This window comes from Leopardus geoffroyi, chromosome A2, assembly GCF_018350155.1.
Source record: "Leopardus geoffroyi isolate Oge1 chromosome A2, O.geoffroyi_Oge1_pat1.0, whole genome shotgun sequence".
NCBI classification, from domain to species: domain Eukaryota; kingdom Metazoa; phylum Chordata; class Mammalia; order Carnivora; family Felidae; genus Leopardus; species Leopardus geoffroyi.
This window is the reverse complement of record NC_059331.1, coordinates 134,711,103-134,730,909: the sequence shown is the minus strand read 5'-3', so window position 1 is coordinate 134,730,909 and position 19,807 is coordinate 134,711,103. Positions and strand designations below refer to the sequence as shown.

General features: G+C 35.6%; 1 protein-coding gene across 5 annotated transcripts in view; it reads left to right on the top strand.

The window, feature by feature from the left end:
- TFEC (transcription factor EC) overlaps nt 1–19,807 on the top strand; it is a 146,456-nt gene that overhangs the window by 64,276 nt on the left and 62,373 nt on the right. Inside the window, exon 1 of one of the 5 annotated variants that reach the window (XM_045495382.1) lies at nt 276–416. The exons of the other annotated variants lie outside the window; for them this stretch is intronic. The gene's annotated coding sequence lies outside the window, so the exon portion shown is untranslated. Of the gene's footprint in view, nt 1–275; nt 417–19,807 lie in introns of those variants that run through there. 5 annotated transcript variants of the gene reach the window in all.

The window sequence follows — 19,807 nt, the reverse complement described above, 5'->3', positions numbered from 1 at the left end:
ATGTACTGCTTGTGTATATTCTGGGAAGAAATGTTAATTACCGGGCAATAACGGGATCAACGAGAGCTTTTACTGTGGCCACATTACTGTGGAGTACTTTTGTGGGAGTGCTGTTTCTCAAATTGGTAGCATATTTCAGATAAAGAAAGGAAGTCCCCCTACTTGAAACTGCTGTGTCATTTCTTCTTCCTTAACTGAAATTCCAACCAAGTTTCAGGAAATGCCCTAATGAGCCACTTCTCTTTTCTCTTTCCTCAACTAAGTGGATTCCAACCAGCCCTAACTATTCATTATTCATGATCAGATCATTTACTTTGGTTGTCTCTTTTGGCATGGTGCTTATGTTATGGGAAGAGGGATTATAATTTGGTGCTGTTTATAGAGGTGATAACACTGATAGAATCCAATCATTGCTGGTAGGTAACTAAACTGGCAGGTTAATTTTCTGTACTTTAAACAAACTGAAGACAAGTCTAATCAATACTTATTTTACTTTGATATGTGTGGCTTGCTTATAATTATGGTTTCATCTCGCATGATCATTAGATATCAGGATGTTAGGGTAGTTGCACTGTGATTTGCTATAATTTGGGTAAAATATATCTGAAACGTTATTAATGTCTTATTTTAATCAAGATTTAGAAATTACCATTTTTGTTCATGATAACTGAAGCAATTTCCTCTTCCAGTTTAATATTCTTGGATATTTACTAAATTGGACTGATTTAACATTTTATTGCATTTTATAAGTTATTTTAAGAATAAATGTTAATTTCTGTTTACATCTTAGCAATATATATGTTATCGGCTTTTAAAGGTAAGAAAATATGAGTTCTGTTCATAGCTGAATTAACACCAGATAGTACTTTAGTGTATGTTATTTTTCCGGCACTAATTATTCTGTTTTTTTTTTTAAATAAAGATTTGGATGTGAAAAGTTTGTGTAGGAGATGTCAAATATCCAGCAATAAATTTTTATAGTAATAGTTTTCAATTGTAATAACTAATAGAGTTGTAGTAGAGACTTGGATTATCTATACATCTGTATACATACACACATATGTACACATCTATTTTTTATATTTTTGTGTATGTGAATTATATTCCCATATTGTCTTAAAATGTTTCACTGGGAATAGACATTTTGAGAAAAAAACCATGAAGTAATCTTGAATTCATCTTGGGTAGCTTATTAGTAACTTATTTACTAGAAACTTTATTTAACATTGATACCAAAATAACCTTCACAATTCTTCCCTATTCAGAGACAGTGTCAACAAAGCAAAGTGAAACAGAATGTGGGGTGTATTATCAAGATTATTCAGACCATTTTGTTTGCTACTATTTTAGATGAATCTGAGTGTAGCTTTACATTTTCAAGTCGCTTTTGAATGAATAGTAAATCTTTTACCTTTTTTTGGTAGAAACTACCTTGAATATGCTGACTTTGTGATCTCCATTTTGAGAATAAAAAGTCTTTTTTAGCTATCAAACAAGTGGAGTGTATATAATTTCCATGTTGTTTATTCCTTTGGTGTTGATTATTATTGTTATTTAAAAATTTTTCAGTTTCATCACAAAACAGTAGAACAGTTAAGTGCATATTTTATTGAACTGAAACTTGGAGCTGATGTCAAAAATGAAACAAGCTGAAAAATGTTTCTTAAGCGTCAACTTAATTTTAATGGCTATGGCACAAAGTTTGTTATAAGTTCTAGATAACCAAAATAATTATGAGACATTTAAATATGATGCAAATATATAGCATAAGTGAAGTTTTCAGAAACTGTAGTAATTGACACTGTGGAAGTAGGGAACAATTTTGAAAACAGTGGTTTGAGTAGTCGAAAAGGAGAAATAAGGAAAGGAGAAACTGAAAGAAATATTCTTACACAATGGTTTCAAATGAATTAATAAAACATGATTCAAAGGGGATAATGATGGATACTGATAAAACAATAATCATATTATACATGTGGAAATGCAATCATTAAACTCTTTGTAAATCAACGTACAAATAAAATTATCCAAAATTTATTAGACATGCCATACTCTTCAAGGAGATGTTTAATTAACTCTTTTAGTATAAAATATTGAATTAAGCAGTGGAATGATAGCAGATCTTGAAAGATAATGTTTACAAATAGCACAGTGCAAATTTTACACTCTTCGGCAAACAAAATAAAACAAAACAAATGTAGAGTGCGAATTATAGTTTCTGCTCAGATTTTGCTGAGTGGGTTTACTAAGATCAGGAAGAGTCTGTGAGGCACAGAGCTGAGGAAAGCATTAAGAACCACCAGTGTCTTACAAAGCATGAGCCAGTCTTAAGAGGAGAGCTTAACAATAGTCTTATAGAAAAAGACTATTTCTTTATCAAGAAACTAATGTATAAAAATATTCCTTATTTTGTTGTGAGCTACCAGCCAGTTAAGGAGTCTGTGGGTTGGGGTGCAGGTGTTTGGAGACATATCAAGATTTGGCAGACGTCACTTTGAGAGCTTAGTGGATAGATAATTATGTGATTCCATTAAATTGTATTTATTGGAGCATGGGAAGTCTGGATGCTTACTCATTAGCAAAAAAAAAAAAAAAAAAGAATGGTATGAGAATGTATTACAGGTGGTTTATGTTAAACATCAGAAAAATTGAGGGGATCTGTATTATTAAAAAGTGAAATAGTAAGGTTGTGGAATTTCCTCAGGTGACCAGTTACAGGAATAGGTTGGTCAAGGAGAGAAAGCCCTTGCTACGGATTTTGTAATTGCTCTCAGGATATAATAGGAGGTTGGGCCTAATGATCTTAAAGATCCATTAGGTTGCTGTTTTTCTTTTTATCTCTGCAGACTTGAAAGAGTAGGTAAGAAGTAAAAAAAAAAAAAAAAAAAAAAAAAAAAAAAAAAAAAAAAAGAATCTAGGAAGTAGAGGTTTAGTTTTAATAAGGATTCCCATGCTCCCTTATGTTCATTCCTAACAGTTACCATGGAAGAGTATTTGCACATCGTCTCTTGCCTTTCCTGAAACACTCTCCTCCACCAGTGTACTAAAACAGATTGTGATTCACTTTCTGTGTTTTTCTACTGGGCCAGAGAATCCTTCTATCCCTCCTTTCTTTCTGTATTTCTTATTTTGTGACCAAGTTCCCAATACAGAAGTTCATATGCACATTAACAAATTAAGTTCTGAAAGATACTCAGCTTCCTTAGATGTATTTCCATACAAATAAGAATTTGAGCCAGGACTCTCTATCTGTTCAGTCAGATATTTCACTTTTATCTCCCCTTTGCCAAAAACTCATTCTATCTAACATCTTTCCCCACTCCCTCCCAAAACTAGACCAGTACCTACTACTTTGAAAATCTGTCTATAGGCAGGTAATGATCTCAGCTAGTGTCTGCAAGGAATATCTCAGCAGCTAAGATGTTTATAATGTCTGCTCCCTTTGATCCTGTGCAGACTTAAAAGGATTTGAACCTACTGAACAATCTGAGGTCTGCAATAGAAATTTTGTCAGCAGCACTTTTTACAATCAAACTTTAAGTTCTGGCCAACTTTTAGGTTTCTCCTTAATTAATCTTAGGTCAAAAGGCATTGATCTTTTGGTCATATTCTCAAAAGTTTCTCTGTTTCCATTTAGACAATCACTTTTTCTCTTCTGTAGCTTATGATTGTCCTTCACGTGTACAAGGATCTTTTCACATGATGTATGACTTGCTTTTTCCATCAGAATTATACCTACCATTAAAGATATTTCCCCTAAGTGTATTCTACCGTGTTTACATTCTCTATGCTCCCAAATTGTAGAACATCTATTGTTTTTATTGCAAACAACCATTTTTTTTGTCTTAGTGACCTTTAGAACATTTATTGTGGACATGTAGGGATATAGTGTTTGGAAAACTCTGAGTGTATCCACTCTTAGGGTAGGAACAAACCAGTGGTGAGTCTTCCCAGTGAGGTGACTGATGACACCTTCTGGAGAAGGTAGAAAATGTGTAGTTTTGTCTTGAGCAATGACTTAGTTAATATCTATGTAAGTTGGGTAAGTTGAAGGTATATAAGTAGAGGAGTGTACCAGGTGTAGCACTAAGTTTTAAGGATGCTAAGATGCCAAAGATAGCATACCTGCCAATGAGCAGGTGAGGCATTTCAACAATTAAACACACTGGCAAGTTATAAAAGTATATATCAATTCCCTATGAGTCTGGGGGTTTGGGAAGGGTTCAAAGAACCCTTGAAAAATAATTAGCTATTCTTTAGGCAGGCAAAGGATAGGAGAAAAGCATCAGACCAAAGACTAGCATGTGCAGAGTTGTGAAAAGCATGGCACATTCAGGGGTCTTTGATTAGAGCTTGCGATCATTGTGGGGAATAACATAAAGTAGGGCTGGAGAGTTAAGATGGGGGCAGACCATAACTATGCTTTTAAGGTTTTAGGATTTTAACAAGAGGAGTAGCTTGATCTAATTGTATTTTAGCTGGATATCTCTGGCCATTTGGAACACAGTTTGGGGGGATGAAAGACTAGAGCCATTAGTTTTAGATTTTGTTTATAGAGCACTCCTGTATCTGCTTTAAGAGAACAAGGACAAGTGTGTGCCTCTGGGTAATACTTTGCAAAGCGGTTGTACCTCTGGCAAGAACAGAAGGCAAGTGCTTTGCTAAAAATATGATAGAACCTACTTCATAAGAAAATCAAAGGTGGTGGACGATGTCATTTTCCACTGTAGAAATAACCACTGAAAATGAACATGGGTTAGCTCCCAAACTAGTGGGCCAAGCAAATATTTGCAAGTGATTCAGTGATTTCTTTGTGGTTGCTTGGTTTAGTGCTGAGAGAACACACTGAAATGGGAAGTCAGAAGTTTAGTGTTTTTAGCTTGCTACTAACTTGCCATGTGACTTTGAATAAGCATGTATGTGTGTGTGTGTGTGTGTGTGTGTGTGTGTGCGTGTGTGTGTGTGTGTGTGTGTGTGTGTGTGTGTGTTTGCTGAATATTCTGAGTTGAATTAATATCTGGTGTGGAGAGTGAAAGGCTAGGGCTGGGACTGAGTGTGAAGGATGGGGGTCTGGTGGTGTTAAAGTTTAGGTCTCCTGTGCCTGAAAAGTAGTTCTGAATTCATGCCTGGGATATCAAACTTAGACTGGATGTGGGAACTCTAAGATTGGAAATCTAGGTCAGAGCCCAAAGGGAGGACCTCTCTCCTTCTCCCTATGAGATCCTTGATCTCACATTTCTGACAGATTTTCAGAGCATGAAATGGGCTACTATATCATATATCTGGCTTTCTCCTCCCCCCCGCTTCGATATCCTCTCCTAAATACAGCCTCAGAGGAGGCCTAGGACAGAGCTCTCAGAGCAAAATGAAGTAGAGAACAAAGCAACTCTTTGTGTAATTCAGGAGGTAACTTTTAATTTGCCTTTCTTCATAGGTCATGTCGATGTACTGCCAATTTATTCACATTTCTATTTGTTTCAAAATGAAATACTGGTTGTACTAAGTAGTATCTAAATTCACCTATATTCAGTCTTACTGAGCATGTCCAATGAAATACAGGACAAAACTTTTGACTAGTTGCTTAAAATGTATTTCTCTAAATACGAAACACATGAACAGCAACAAAATAGCAAGCAAAGATATTCCAGAATATGCTAGAAGGAAAGAATTTATAAAATAAATGCATAAGCCAAACTCATATTCTACTTGGGGATAAAAAGGAGACTGACTGTTAACTAATTCTGCTTGAGTAGCAGTCATCTTGGAAGAGTTTGAATGAATATCAAATGCAGCTCTGTTGCATGAAGTCTTCTCTTCTCCAGTTGATAATAGCTAGCATTGATTGGGCTCTCATCAGGTGCTAAAAACTTTGCATGTATCACCTCATTTGAGGCTGACAATACCCTTGAGGCTCTTATCTCCATTGTTCACTAGAGAAAAGTGAGATTTTTGAAAGATAGGTAAATTTCCAAAGGTAATCAGTGAGTAAGTGATGGGGCAAAGAGTTGGTTCTAGGTCTGGATGGTGCTTAGACCTAGGTGAATTATACAATCTTTTTTTTTTTGGGTCACTTTCAAATTTAAATTGTATCTTTGTTGTTCTAGTTCATTCATTTTGAACAAGATCCCATCTTTATTTTAGAGAAGGGGAAACAGTTCAAGGGAGAAAGGTTGGGGAAATCAGAAACCACAGCTATACTAAAAATGGTTTCCAGGCTTACACATGGATAACGAGGTCTTTGACTGTATTCGATTTGCAAAAATAGCAGTTGCAGAGGTAACAAGGGACCAGAATAGATGGCTCTATTTCATAAAAGAAAGGGGCAAAGTGAAAAGACTCATTAATGTTGAAGCAGTAGATGGATAACCAGTGACAAATATCAAGTAGATTTTCTTCAGTTTGGTCAGAGAAAGGTCATTGATTATTTTTGGTTAAACTGGTTCACAGAGGCCAGGTCTCTACTAAAAAAGGGAATTAATTGCTTCCATTTCCCACTAATTGCCTCAACATTTCCCTTTGCTTTGTCATTGGAGATTTGGTCAGAGAGGCAAAAAGTCAAAAGTCAGAGTGTGATGGAATCTACATAAAAAGGGAATCTGAGGAGACCAAATTATGGCATTTGGTGTAATAATTATAATGATATTTAGCATTTTTCCCTGGGAGTGCTGTGGATTTTTAGAGACCTTTTCAATCTTTAATCAGACCATAGGGCACATTTAAGAGAGTTCACTGTTTTTATTTCCATCTAGAGGATAAGGCATCACAGAGAGATGAACTGACCTCGGGCAAGTCTCCTGAGATGTTAATCCTATATGTTGGATTGCACCCTCCAATGTTGAGTTTTAGCTAGAAGCCTAGGCTCTTCCCAGAAGTATCATTCATTCATGCTCCTTCAGAGTCTTTAGGTTTTTTTTGCATGTTATAATCTGAGATTACTACCTCTATCAATGACAGAAAAATCACCCAAGGAAACCAGTATGAAATGGTCTTGATGTCACAACAGCTGCTTAGTTTTCAGTCAGTGGGTGCCATCTTCAATTAACAAGACCTTCTACTTTTGTTTTTGTTGACTGAACCGTCTTTGAAATCCTGTCTAGTTCTAAGTCCTTTAGAATATATGAATTTTGTGTTCCAGGCATTTTTTTTTATTGTTTTGAAACCCAAAGTGGCAATAAAGGAAGTTGAAAGAACATGAGCTCTGAATATGATAGGTCAGTGTTTACTTGTAATACCTTCAGAAGCCCAATAGACAAATGTTTCTCTTTAGGAAGTCCCAAATCTTCAATATCAACTACTCTTCTTTGCTAGAAGAATGTTATTCTTTATTAGATATTTATTACATTATAGGCTCTTAGAAACATGGCGTATTAGAATGAGTGTAGGTTTTATTTTTTTATTTATTTATTTTTTCAACCTTTATTTATTTTTGGGACAGAGAGAGACAGAGCATGAACGAGGGAGGGGCAGAGAGAGAGGGAGACACAGAATCGGAAACAGGCTCCAGGCTCTGAGCCATCAGCCCAGAGCCTGACGCGGGGCTCGAACTCACGGACCGCGAGATTGTGACCTGGCTGAAGTCGGATGCTTAACCGACTGCGCCACCCAGGCGCCCCAAATGAGTGTAGGTTTTAAAGATGGCTAGGTTTTAAAACCAGCTCTGTTAAAACCAGTTGTTTGATGCCAGACAGATCATGTGATTTGACTGAAACTCAATTTCATGTGTACACCTAATATACCTCATTGGGTTTCAAGATTATTAAATGAGAAAGTGACTAAGCTGGCATTAAGCATAGAATGAGGACCTAGAAACTTCAGCCTATGCTTATTAGTGTTGTTATTAGAAATTATAAAGATACCAAATGATAAAACTATTATTTGGGGCAAGACACAAAACAAACATAAGGGGCAAATATAAAAGAAGTCTAGTACTCTATAGAAATACTTTATTTGAACAAGATGTTCTCACAGTTATGGTGAGCTTGAGCTGGACCATCTTCCTCTGGTGGGATGCCTGTCCATGACGTCTTCCTTACTTTATCCTATTGAAAGTGCTTTGCTACCATTGTTATTTGGTAATCAGAACAATCCTGAGAATTGAGTAGTAGTATTGTGCCCATTGTATAGATAAGGTTATTTTACATACTGGGAAAAAAACTAACTGGCCTGAAGGTGCACAGCTTGTCAGTGAAGAGCCCAGGTTTGAAGCCAGGTGGGCTGATTCCAAAACCTGCAATCCCAACTGCTGCTCTAACAGTGCTTTTGAAATATCAGCCTGCAATTTAAAGTTGTCATTTGTGCAAGCTGAGAAATTAAATTGCCGTCACCCCCATTTTTAAATTGATTAAGGGGATTCTTATCATTTTTAATGTTTATGTATTTACTTTGAGGGAGAGAGAGTGCAAGCAGAGGAGGGGAAGAGAGTGAGGGAGAGAGAGAATCCCAAGCAGGCTCCTCACTGTCAGCACAGAGCCCAATATAGGGCTCCATCTCATGAACCACAAGATCATGTCCTGAGCTGAAATCAAGAGTTGGGGGTTTGACTGACTGAGCCATTCAGGCACCCCTAATTAAGGGGGTTCTTAAAGCTTATCCTTCTTCTGACAAAAATGGCTGTTCACACTAAAATGGAAAACCATTGTCAAGAGTGACATCTATGTCACTAAACCTACACTGGGTTCTTTTTAAGGGTTTTCATTTAATCTCAAAAAGTGTAACTAGCCTAATCCCTTGTCAGGACACGTGTCAGTCCTCTAACCAAACAATATTGGGAGCTGGGAATATGGGTCCTTATAGCTTCCATGATGCTTGTCTGTTGTCTGGCTCTTCCCCTGTCCCCTACTGTAGCTATCAGGCAGGCCCAACGAGCCTTTTCTCCCTGGTACTGAAGCAGAGGACTAACTCTGAAGAGAGCCCTAATTGTCAAACTAGTTAGTCACATTTTTGACTTGTTTCTATTAAACAGTGTAACTTAATAAAACTCCTTTAAAATATATAAACAAGGCACACCTACTAACACAGGAAGAGCTAAGACTGTGTATACATGGGAAATCTGGTTTGACTGTTTTGATTAACGTGACTGCTCAAGTCAGTCAGAAAGTAATCACCAGTTAAGCAAACCATTTTGACAGATTTTTGGCCCACTGTGACTGCTTATTTGACTGGCTTGCCTGTCAGGTTGAAGTGGTCAGATTGACTGGAGACAGTCTAACTGGGAAATTTAACTTTGGAGGACGTGGGTGTCTGTATACCAGAATCTTCTTTAAATAACTTTATTTGAAATATGTACCTATTTTCCTGGGACCAGTGAGAGAAGTTTGAAAGTGACACATTGCAGCATTTGACTTTCTAGAGTGAGATGTCTTGTCGCTTGCTAGAGCTGGCAATATATTTATAGGCTACAAAACAATCCCATTTTTCCCTATGCACATATAGAGTTCAATAAGATTGAAATTCTACCCTAACTTGGCCAAGTCTTAATAAGACATTGTACTCTTACTCTTCTGAAGGGTTGGTGATAGATATGTGACAGCAAATGACTTCTCAGATATCAGGATACCAATTCAGTCATTAGTGACTTGTGGTAAGACCACATTGACCTTGCCACTGATGGTAGTTGTTCTAAGAAGAATTATAAGAGAAAGAAAAAAATCAAAATAAAACACCAAACAAAACCCTTGATGAGATGCAAGAGAATCTGGTCGACATTATTATTTGAGCTGCTTTTTGAAAGCAAGCCCCTTTACACATCTATGCTTGTGTTACTTTTAGAAATTTACTTTGAAATGAGCTCCCAGGTTTGGGCAAGACAATACCGTAAGGATGGAAAGAATAATTTATTCTCACATGATAATATTGGATTTTTTTTTCAATATATGAAGTTTATTGTCAAATTGGCTTCCATACAACACCCAGTGCTCATCCCAAAAGGTGCCCTCCTTAATACCCATCACCCACCCTCCCCTCCCTCCCACCCCCCATCAACCCTCAGTTTGTTCTCAGTTTTTAAGAGTCTCTTATACTTTGACTCTCTTCCACTCTAACCTCTTTTTTTTTTCCTTCCCCTCCCCCATGGGTTTCTGTTAAGTTTCTCAGGATCCACATAAGAGTGAAACCATATGGTATCTGTCTTTCTCTGTATGGCTTATTTCACTTAGCATCACACTCTCCAGTTCCATCCACGTTGCTACAAAGGGCCATATTTCATTCTTTCTCATTGCCACATAGTACTCCACTGTGTATATAAACCACAATTTCTTTATCCATTCATCAGTTGATGGACATTTAGGCTCTTTCCACAATTTGGCTATTATTGAGAGTGCTGCTATAAACATCGGGGTACAAGTGCCCCTATGCATCAGTTCTCCTGTATCCCTTGGGTAAATTCCTAGCAGTGCTATTGCTGGGTCATAGGGTAGGTCTATTTTTAATTTTTTGAGGAACCTCCACACTGTTTTCCAGAGTGGCTGCACCAATTTGCATTCCCACCAACAGTGCAAGAGGGTTCCCGTTTCTCCACATCCTTGCCAGCATCTATAGTCTCCTGATTTGTTCATTTTGGCCACTCTGACTGGCGTGAGGTGATATCTGAGTGTTGTTTTGATTTGTATTTCCCTGATGAGGAGGGACGTTGAGCATCTTTTCATGTGCCTGTTGGCTATCTGGATGTCTTCTTTAGAGAAGTGTCTATTCATGTTTTCTGCCCATTTCTTCACTGGATTATTTGTTTTTCGGGTGTGGAGTTTGGTGAGCTCTTTATAGACTTTGGATACTAGCCCTTTGTCCGATATGTCATTTGCAAATATCTTTTCCCATTCCGTTGGTTGCCTTTTAGTTTTGTTGGTTGTTTCTTTTGCTGTGCAGAAGCTTTTTATCTTCATGAGGTCCCAATAGTTCATTTTTGCTTTTAATTCCCTTGCCTTTGGGGATGTGTCAAGTAAGAAATTGCTACGGCTGAGGTCAGAGAGGTCTTTTCCTGCTTTCTCCTCTAGGGTTTTGATGGTTTCCTGTCTCACATTCAGGTCCTTTATCCATTTTGAGTTTATTTTTGTGAATGGTGTGAGAAAGTGGTCTAGTTTCAACCTTCTGCATGTTTCTGTCCAGTTCTCCCAGCACCATTTGTTAAAGAGGCTGTCTTTTTTCCATTGGATATTCTTTCCTGCTTTGTCAAAGATTAGTTGGCCATAATTTTGTGGGTCTAGTTCTGGGGTTTCTATTCTATTCCATTGGTCTATGTGTCTGTTTTTGTGCCAATACCATAATGTTGGATTTTATGGGGAGAATGCATTGAGGTTATTGTCTGCTGTAAGCATATTTTTTTATGATCTGTTTTATGTTGGTCGAGTATCCTAATGTGTTTAACACTGAGAATTTGAAATATCCTGTTATTGTTTGAAAGACTTATTCACATGCTGCTCTTTAACCCTCCTAAAATTCTAACTTTTCCCATGGAAATGGAAATGTTTAGTGAATGTTCAGAACTTTGTTGCTACCTTATGTACTTATATTAAATATATTCAATTATAAGATTAGATAGAAGTTAGAGCTACAATATTAGTAATGACATTAAAGTTATGGCACTTTTCTTAAAATAGCTTGCTTAATAGTCATATTTTCCCTTGTATGTCACCTGATGTATCATTCTGTTTTTTTTTAATTTTGTGATTAATATAGGGAAAGGAAACTACTTTAGTTTTGTTTTCAAAGTTAATACTTTCTAGTCATTTTATGATTAACTGTTTTTAGCAATAAAGCCCTTTGATCTGAGTAAAAGAGAGAGCTAAATCAAATCTCAGAGTTGAAAGCATGCTATAGAGACGCCATTGGGATATATATTTAAATTTGATATTTTCTCTATATTGTAGAATCATTATTAATAATGTTTCAATGATCAGCTTGATGCTTCAGAGTTTTTATACATTTAGGATTATTTCCTTAAGCTATATAAATGTATTGCACAAATTTACCTCCTTGGTAGCAACTCATGCGAGTATCTGTTGTGTTGTTCCCTCCTCAGCACTAGGTATTAAGAATTAAGACATATTTGTTAATTTTAAAGGCAAAAAGCTTTGCTTTAATAATTACTTCTTATGAGGAACAGAGACTCAGTAGTGATGCCAGTGAGGATTTGAACTTTTGTTTTACCTCAAAGCTCCTAAACCTATCCTCTATTTTTCCTTTCTCCTATGGAGAGAATTAGGCAGCTCACCTCAGTGGCTTGCTATGATTACCTGAGACAAGGTAAAGCAAGCTCTGTGCCTGACACAAAGCAATACTTACTATACTTACTAGAATTTATACCATTATTATGATAATTATTAGTATAATTTTTAACTTTGAAGAGAGTATAATGTAAGCAGATCTAGATTGATTTTTTTAACTGTGCTGCTTCTATAACTTGGTTGACCCCTCTGAGCATTAGTTCGTCAGTAAAATGCATGAAATAAGAGATTAGAATCATAAGGGACGAAATATGAAATCATAAAAGGGTTAAGTAGGTAAGAAAGTGCTCTGTTGATAGTAAAATACTGTATAAATGTAGTATACTGTGTCCTATTCGTTCTATTTATTATTGTCTTTGGATTCCATGGCAGTTGTCTGCTTACCTTATAATCTTGTGGCTGCGTACTTAAAAATTCAGTTTCAATGATGAGGAAGACTCCCATAAACTGTGACAATAAGTTATTAAATTATAATAAGTTATTAAATGGTAGAAACACTTAGAAACCAAATTAGCTATGCAATGTATCACTGTACTTTGTTTAGTCTCATGGGAACATCATATTTAAAGTGAACAAATGTCCACCATTTAGTCATTGTAAGATTTTCTCCAGGCAGTAAGGAGGAAAATTAAAACCATGTCTGATGTTGCAGTTTTGGAAATGATTTCTCACTGATAAGAAGAAGCATGGTTGATAGACAGTATACTTTACCAATAAATCTTTTATGGTAGAATTTTTGCCACCACCAAGCAAGTGACCTGTAGTAACGATCAGGGAGGGACATTTATGGGAGTGTCGGCTGGTTTCCTTCAGTTTAGGGGCAGTGAGCAACTGACAGGAAAAATGAAAACATAAAAGTTGACAGGGGCAGATTCTGGAGTACCTTGTTTAGGGGATTTCAGAGGATGATCCAGTGTCCTAAGCTCGGGCCCCAGCCTTCCAGCTTTCTTGCATTCTTACTCTTTGTACTTTCTCTTTGGTGTAACTGAGTCTTTTAATCCATTGGTTACTCCATCTTCTCACCTTTAGGCCTTTGTTCCCTTCCCCATGCAGCTTTTACTCTACCTATTTCAGTCAGCTCACGCTGTGAGAGTCACTTCTTGCCCATCATTCTGTTATCCCTGAGCATCCTTGACCAGCGCAGCCTCTCAGCTGCACCTTAATCCTTAATTTAATCACACTTTCAAAATCTCCTTGTAACAGAGGGTAACATATCATAGGTTCTGGGGATTAGGGTATGGACATCTTTGGTGAGGGAAGCATTGTTTTATTTGCCGTGGAATAATTTAAAATAATTGGTAAAAGCTTAAAAAGACTAAAATAATATATTTTTTAATTATGTATTTTTTTCTTTTTAAATTTCAATGAAAAAGTTTTATTTTAGTTGGTTTGTCTGCTTAAATTACAATGGAAAGAGAATCCTAGATCTTCATCTCTGAAGTTACAGTAAATATTTTCCACATATTCCAAAGTTACAATACTAACTAGAATTCTAGAACGCTCAAGATTTTTATTCAGAATAAGCCAAGCTGAAAATAATATTTTCTGCCTTCCTCACCTCCTCCCTCTCCATCTACCTGTTCTGTCTCATGAAAAGGAGTTAGAGGTTTTCAGGAAAGAAACATTTAAGTAACAGTAAAGATGATATAAGGAAACTAAATCTTCTCCTGGGAAAAAGGACTAAGACTCTTCAGAATTGTGTACCTTTAATACACAGATCTAGAGACCAAAGTGGAACAAAGAATCTTTAAAAAAAAAAAAAAAAAAGGAAACATTCATCTAAAGTTAATATTTTCTGATGATAGATATCAAATGCAGCATCGCTCCATACTGGATAGAGAACCCAGATCTTTCACCATGTGATGGTTACAAGACAGGCAAAGCAAAACACAAAAAAAAATCATGAGCGAGCCGAGTCAAAGTTAACTAATCATGGGGAAGCAACTCCAAAGATTTTTCCACCAGAGTGGAATCAGCTGATTGATACTTGTATACAGATATAGGACACAATTTGTTTTCTAATAGTGGAGGCTGGAGTTCATTTTTATTATCCTCGTGAACTGATAATAAATACCTTGTAGTTGAAAGAATACCCTACTTGCAATCAGAAGACAAGAAGCAGAGTTCACTTTTTTTTTTTTTTTTTTTTGCCTGTGTGATTGTGACCAAGTCCGATAACCTGTTTGAGCTTTAGTTTCTTCATCTATGGAATGAGGACAAAAGTCCCTACTTCAACCATTGGAATGTTTGATTCTATGTGTGACAGTGACTACTATTATTCGGCATTCTGGGGCTTTCAATTAGTCCATGAGGTTCTGTGATCAGTCTTCTCAATGAATTCATGTTTCATGGCTATGTACTTTCTATAACTCCAAAAAATTTAAGATGGGAGTGTGTTTCTTTGATTCTAAAGAAACATTGTTCTGTGACAAGGAGAGGTGAATCTACACCTATGTACCGGAAGGCCTTTCCTACCTGAAGGCATGATTACTTGAAAAATTTGATTAATGTAGATAAAGTAATAACACATGCATTTAAAACACAAAGAGCCAGAGATCATCATATTTACTAGTTAAGTAAAACAAAGACAATGCAAATTTTACCTTTTTTTCCCCAGAAATATGAATAATAACTGTAAAAATTAAGTGATAGAAATGTACGTATGAAACAAAGCCATTTTCTGCAGTTTGTCAATCAAAATGAATAATCTCATAGTCTCATTTTCAATTAGATTATTTTAATATTTAACTACCTAAAATGCCCCAATCATATTCTTTAGAAAGTGGTTAGACTGGAATACTGCAGTTCTAATGATGACATTTTATTATGATAAAAATGACTTCATTAATTGATGATCATATATCAACTCATAAAGTAGATAAAGGATATAAAAAGTTTTCAAACCCGAGATAGGATAAAACCACTTGAATTGTTTAGAAATTTTTTTCCAGGAATAAACCTTTATGATCTTTTTAATCTCACAAAATACACAAATTTCTTTGTTATAAATTCAACTACCTTATGTGGCCTGTGACTTTCTTCTTCAAGGTCTGTATAAGTTGATGATATATTAATATTATCCCAAATCTAACCATTAGATATATTAAAGATGAAAAATATAATGCATTTGTAACAGAATGATGCAAGCAACGACAAGAATTAATAGGGAGATTTGGATTTTGGTCCCAGGTATTCTTATTTATGGTTTTGAATCTATTTTAGAACATGTAAAATTAAAAATAAATGCACTGATGACTTTCCAAGGTATTTGAAATAAGACCTTTTAAAGAAGTCAGTCTTGTTGCTCCTTTATTCTGTGAATCCTTGAAAGAACATTTACAACTTCATAATGAAAATGATTTAAGGTCACTATAGTGAGGATGAAAAAAATTACATTTAACTATTACATTAGAGCTTTGTTTTAAGTTGAAAGTAACTGTGAAGTATAAAATATCATCTAAGCCCAATTGTTGACTTCTGAAGCAAAATGTCTTTTGCTTTATAAAAGTCCTCTTATTAAATATTAATGTTTAAGTTTAAATGCAGTCATATAAACTTTTTAAAAAAGAAATTTAAGACATTTTAATGAATCTAGCTTAAATAACTAACTTGTATATTTCTACATTTACGGAAGGCAAGTTAATTGTATGAGAAACTTCTGAAGCTTCCAAGAGTAGTATCAACTCATTTAAACACAGCTATAGGCACTACATATAAATATATCTAATAATATCAAAAATATAATGTTACACCTGAACAATTCCTTCTTATTAAAGGAAAAACACATCTTTCATTCATTCAGTTTGTCTGTTGAATCAGAAAGCACATTTCTTCACCGCATTTCTTCCCCAAGAGATAGTATATGCTCAATTTGAATTTTGATTATTGATACATTATAATTTCAGAAAATAAAATAGAATTAAATATTGTGCTGAAGTTTTAAAAAATAATAGTGCAGGCCTATTTGAATTTTTAATTTATGATGTTATAAGATTAAATAAAATAATTTATGCAAAGCCTATAGCATAGTCTTTTCTACAGACTGTTCACTCAATAAACAAAAAGAGTACAAAATCTATTATCCAGAAAACTAGGGCTAGGTGTGTTTTAGAATTCTTAGTACTTCAGATATTGAAAGGTAATGTGGTATATTACTACTCATACCTTGACAACCCCAGAGGGGCCCAAGACTGCATCCCATATTCAAACACATTAATATATCTGCAGAAATTCCTATGAATATCTACTATAAGTGAGATAAAGAAAGATTATAAATAGCCTTACTTTATTTCAGATCGGATTTTGTCACCAAATGGGTTTGCACCAGACTTAAAAAAGCAAACAAAACAGCAACAACCACAAAAATACTTCTGGTTTTCAGAGCTTTTTGGATTTTAAAATTGCTATTAAAAGGTTGAGAACTGATAATGAGAGTTGTGATGCAATTGGATTAAGAAATAAGTCTGTATCTATATCAATGGGTTGAATGCATGACTTTGGAAATATAAAGAACTAATAATTATTTAATTTAGGAGGATTTACTCCCATATAACCCATACAAACTTTGAGTGAACATTTTGTAAAATATGTGAAAGAAATCCATAGGACCTAGGGGAAAAATACAAAATTGATTGCTCCACGTGTAATTAGAGCTTGGGAGTCTACCACGTTTAGTTCTAGGCCCTCTTCTAATTCTGTACATCCTCCACAAATCATCTCATCAGTTACCATCTAAGTGTAAATGTCAAATTAGTTGTATCCATGGTCCATACTTGACTTCTGAGTTCTAGAATCATTTGTCTAGCTGTCTACTTCACATACCCTCTTGGATATCTTCAAAACTTCACAAACTCAATGTGTTCAAAACCAAACTTAGGATTCTCTGTCCCTCCCAAAACTCCACTCTTCTCTGGGACGGGCATCACTATTCATTCAGTTACTTAAGCCACAAACTCAGGGGTCATTTCTTAATCTATTTCGGAACATCTCTTAAATCCAGCTACTTGTTTTCATGTGACTACCTCACCCTTGTCACCTGTCTTAGTTCAAACCACCCTTTTTTATTTCCTGCACTCTCCTTTTACCCCCTAGAATTCATCTGGCTGAACTACTACTCTCCCCTTTGCTGTGATAAAGAGAATAAGACACATTTATATACCTGCAGGATTGCATGGACTGGTTGTGCTGGCCTCTTCTGTCCCACACCACACTGTCAGCTCTCTGCTCCAGTTCTTTAATTCCTCCCAAGCATTTTTCTCATCTTGATTCCTCCCATCAAGGTCTTTGCACATGCTGTTCCATCTCCCTGGAATTCTTTCTCGGAATTCTTTCTCTATAGTCTTGCTCTAGTTACTTCCTTGTCATCTTCCAGATTCAGTCCTATCATCCCTTCCTCTAAGCCATCCCTAACTTCTGTCTAAATAGTTTCTGTCCACAGGCTCATAGTCTTAGGTATCTCTCCTTCCTATTACAGAGCTTGAGAATTTACAATCATTTGTGTGATAGTTTGATTAACATCTGTCCCTTTTGCCTGTCCAAAAGCTGAATGAGGAGAGAGACCATGTTTCACTTTGCTCACCACTGTTACCTACACAAGTATCCAGGCACACACGTTCATTTGAATAACTTGCTTCCCTTTTGTCTGGGTCATTCTGCTTGCTTTTGTGATACCTTTTACTTTCACATAGTTTATCACATTGTGTTACAATTATGTGTTTAGTTATCTATCTCTCCTAATAAACTGTGAACTCTTTGAAGACTGGATTATCTGTTTTGTTCATAATTATATCCCCAGAACTTATTATAGTTGAATAAAATCTTATCTGTAGTAGGCACTCAAAAATATTTGTAGAATCAGTAAATGCTAAACCTCTGAGTACAGATGTTCAAATATATTTTGAAGTATTATGGCTCAAGTTATCTCCATGTTTCATATGAACATATTTTAGTCATTGATGTTGTTGCCAGTTGACTTGAGTGTGTGCAGGTCCTTTTGTGTTGTCCTGAAGCCAACATGAGGTGGTTAGACTCTGGATGTGATTCTTAATTGATGTTTGTGGCTCAAAAACTCCAAATACACATGCTCTTAAGAACAGATCAGCACAAGTAAGCCACAATTATTGCTGATATTTGTTCTAATTCTTTTAAAGGTATGATATAGTAATTTTCCTGAGATGCTAGCATCAACAAAACAAATCAGTGCAAGTATAGATGCAGCTAGATTGAGTTGTAAGGGAAGCTTAGACTTTATAGTGTAAATACAAGTGTACATGGAGTACAAGCATTTTTACTGATAGAACACTACTGAATTAAACAAACTCTGCTTAATAATATTAATGCCTCTTTAAAGTCTTCTAAGTGGAGGTCTCTCCTGAAAGACATACCATTGGAATTATCCAAATTCAGATGATTGTGACTGAAGGAATATGTTACAGTCATATTTTACATTATTATCCATTAAATAGCTTTGGATTATATAATACTCAGCTGAAATATGCTGACAGTTATTCAGAAACCTAAGTAAAACTTTTGATGAACCGGGCCCTACTTTGTTCAATAGTTATATCTCAATCAGACAAGCTCGACTGTATAATTTTAGGTTTAGTCAAGATGAGATTTATGGATATATCATATCCAAAGACTGCTATGAAGAAAGTAAGATTTGAAGAAACGAGTTATTAATCTTTACAGTATAACATTAACAAATGTCATGTGGCATTTATGAGTAGGTACCTAGAGGTAGTAGATTCATAAGCCCCCCAAAATAGATTTCTTCTTATATACCTCTGATGCTAGGAACATAATGAATAGTTACCTATTACTCACTTGTGAAGTCCAAGCTTTTGCTTCATTTATTAAATTCAAGCTTAGTACAAAATTAACAAAATTAAATAAGGACTGTCATGTTGTAGTGAATGGTATTATCTGTGCTGCTTTTTCATAGGGGTGTGTGGGTGTGTACATGCATGCAAATGCGTGTGTTTGGTGGCAGTGTATATGTTTTTATTTACTATCACAGAGTACTATATTTACTCGAAATCTATTTCTTGCTGAATAGATTTCTGTTTCTCTCCTTTCAGATAGTCTAAACATGCTTATTAGGTAGGTGTCCATGTTTGCTTGATTGATTTGTTTGGCTAGTCAAATTAATGGTGTTAAAAAGTCTTGTTATTGAGATAATTGCTCATGTGATGTTTGCCATCACTTTTTAGTTTTGAGTTTCAAAAGGCCAGTACCCAGAAGGTGTTTTATCTCCTCCCAGGTCCTGTGCCCTCAGTTTAGATAAGTGGTCTCCAGGTGGATAGTGACACGTGGGTCATAGACCTGCTTTCTAGAGAGGAATGACTTTCCCTTGGGACTGGCTTTAACAAAGAGCAAACTCTCATTAAATGTTAAACTCTCAGTAAATGTTGAAAGAATTAGCTGAGGGCTTTTATCATTATCTTATGGTTTCTCTATAAAAAGATAACATTTTAAAAGAACCTTATATATGTGAATGGATCATATTTATAAGTATTTATATGATGGATGGCAGTATTAAGGAGGTAAGATACAACTATGTATAGATGGAGAATCACAGGGTTGGTGGA